Genomic DNA, 2,785 nt, shown 5'->3' with positions numbered 1-2,785 from the left:
CATGTCTTCCAATTGATCATTGATCCCATCTTTATTCTTTACTCAATCTTTCCTTCAAAATTATTTCCCCAAAACACCCAATATTGCTTTCCTAAACCCCCATGAATGTGTACATTTGATCCGTCTTACCTTCACCCTTCTACAAATCTTTTTATGTTTTCTGTTTCTTTTGATCATATGGAATCTGATCCTTCCTCGAACGTTTCTTAAAGTAATTGCTCTCCAGTCATCCAATAATCTTCCCTTCCTTCCTCCCAAATCCCCCATGTCCACTTCACTTCTGGCCATTCAGCCATGCACCTAGTGATGAAACGTTTTGATATATTAGAAGCAACACTACGGTGGATGAGTAAAGAGATTTCTACACAGTTGAAGCATTCTTCTAACACGCAATCAACCAACGCGAAAATCATCAAAGGATCAACCACCGACAAATACCCACAAAATCTTTTCACACCTTTAAGCCCAATTTTGCCACACCACACCTCAAATTCTGACCAAACCCTTGGTTTAAAACACAAAGAAGTTATGTTCGGGAAAGTGCAGAGTAAATCCTCTAGGGTAAATTTGGAATTTCCACCTGCTCTTATATCTAAGGTCAGCGTTTCTACTGTTTCCATACGAAACTTACAAATTACGGAGTGAATGTTTGAACTCTCGAGTTGTACAATTTTCAAATTCTCAAATTTTTTGACTGCAAACGTGTTCAAGTGATCAACTGCAAGATGCAAGTTGTAGCACAAAGGAGCTTCAATATAAAGAGCAGCCGGACTTCTACACTCGAGTCTGAGTGTGATGAGATTCGGTGTGATTATACATATATATGATGGTGAATCTGTTACAGTCCAATGGCAGGTTTTCAGGTTGAGGAGGTGGATCATCGGCATTTTGAGACCTCTAACATCTATCAAGTTAAGAACTTGAAGATTTGGGAAACTCGTATTAAACTCGGTTAGATTTTTGTCATCTAATCTTATGAGTTCAAGTGTTAAACTTGTTAGCATTGGCATGGCGTTCATGTTTTGTCCTGATAGCCATGCGTTCTTCAGCTCTAATTCAATAAGATTTTGACCTGCAACAACAAAAACAACCGAGTTAAAGCATCAAGACCTTAATATGATTAAATATCATTTATTACCAATAAATATCGATCATTAATAAACCCTAATCAAAGATAGTTGACCACAATTTAAAAAAAAAAAAAAAAACAAAAAAAACTAGTTGATATCAACCAGAATAATATCGATCCTGGCAAACCATTTACATTTTCCGACAGTAAACAATTTCCGTAATTTCAGAATAGAGCTACATGTAGAATATAAAATTGGAGAATTTCAGCATATAACCAACTTACAGTGCACAGAGATCAGTGACAAAACTTCTGATCGACGCGTACTCGACTGAACCCAAAAATTTGATAGTGAAAGCAATTTCAAAGCTCCAGAAACCCTAGGGAGCCACTCCTTAACGAAGCCCCCATCGGTGATGTGCAGATCATCGCCATCATCTTCAACGTCAGCGTTCAACACATCTGGGGGTGGATTCTCGACGCCAATACGCACAGATTCCAGTGCACTTACGTTTGATACAAGATTTAGAAAAACTCTCTTGAGAGAGGGAGTAAATTGGGAAGAATTTGAAGAACTCGAAACTCTGGACCTTGATTCCAGGCACCATTTCAATCGCCATTGCAGGTTTATAAATTTAAGGCCTGGAAATGCAGAATTGAAAGTCTTACTCGCCATACGGCAGCATGCTACCGCTGCCGAGTCGTCGAGTCGACTCAGTATTTCGAGTGCTAGAGATTCAGGAAGGTTGTCCATGCAAGCGGTGAAAGATCTACAAATGAAAATTGACTACTTGATGAGTTGATGATAGAGATATTTATGCCTGATTAATTTACACTTTACCCTTTTATAGTTTGACTATTGTTTATTATTGGTCCTTACACATTAGCATTTATAAAAAACAACTTCAGTTTAAATTTTGTGATTTACATTCCAATGATTTTTGCTAAGATTTACCATTAACCAAAAAAATACAATACAAAAGTCAGCAATTTAAAATATTGTGATGTCTCCTTTAAAAAGCCTTTTAAGATTCCTACTTGTTATTCTAAGTTCTTGTAATAGACAATTATATAGGAAAAATTCATATCAAAGAAATGTGTTATCATGTTTTTATTTTTATCAAGTATTTGGTACTTCCTTTTTTTTTTTTGTTTTGTGTTTGCTTTTTATTTTTATTTTTTTTAAATTTCTACATCTAAGAATGTGGTCGATTCAATATATTTAGAATCATGCGTTATATGACATTACCTATACATGAAAGTATATATTGATAATTTGAGCAATTTTTGAAATTTGAAATATATAAAATGTGGAGAAATTTTGGAATGTACAAATGCTTTGACATGAAATCGCATATGAATGAGCGGCATTTTATTATTTAGTAAGAAGGATTAGTCTTGCCATGAGGCGTATCCAAATAGAAGAATGCTTTTTGAAGTGCAAAGTAATATGAAAACAAAATGTTTTGAATGTGAAAGTTTTATATCTAATATGTATGTAACACACGAGACAATTTGTTTTATGATTTTTTTATGTGACATGTTTTCTACATTTACAAATAAAAATCGGTGTGTGTGTGTGTGTGTGTGTGTGTGGGGGGGGGGGGGGGGGAGGGGGGAGGGTTATAAAAGACTTAGCCTCTTAGTATGACTTTTAATGAAGATTAGAACACTTTACATAACCAGGATTAGAATGAGAAAAACATTAGCTATTAT

General features: G+C 35.2%; 1 pseudogene; it reads right to left on the bottom strand.

Annotated features, from left to right (window-relative positions):
• Nucleotides 1-206: 206 nt before the first annotated feature.
• On the bottom strand, nt 207-1,745 carry LOC145063994 (F-box/LRR-repeat protein At4g29420 pseudogene; annotated as a pseudogene).
• Between the last annotated feature and the right edge of the window lie 1,040 nt (nt 1,746-2,785).

This window comes from Lactuca serriola, chromosome 7, assembly GCF_051521515.1.
Source record: "Lactuca serriola cultivar US96UC23 chromosome 7, Lser_US96UC23_V15, whole genome shotgun sequence".
In the NCBI taxonomy this organism is placed as follows: Eukaryota; Viridiplantae; Streptophyta; class Magnoliopsida; order Asterales; family Asteraceae; genus Lactuca; species Lactuca serriola.
The sequence above is the reverse complement of the archived record's forward strand: the minus strand, read 5'-3'. Positions and strand labels throughout refer to the sequence as shown.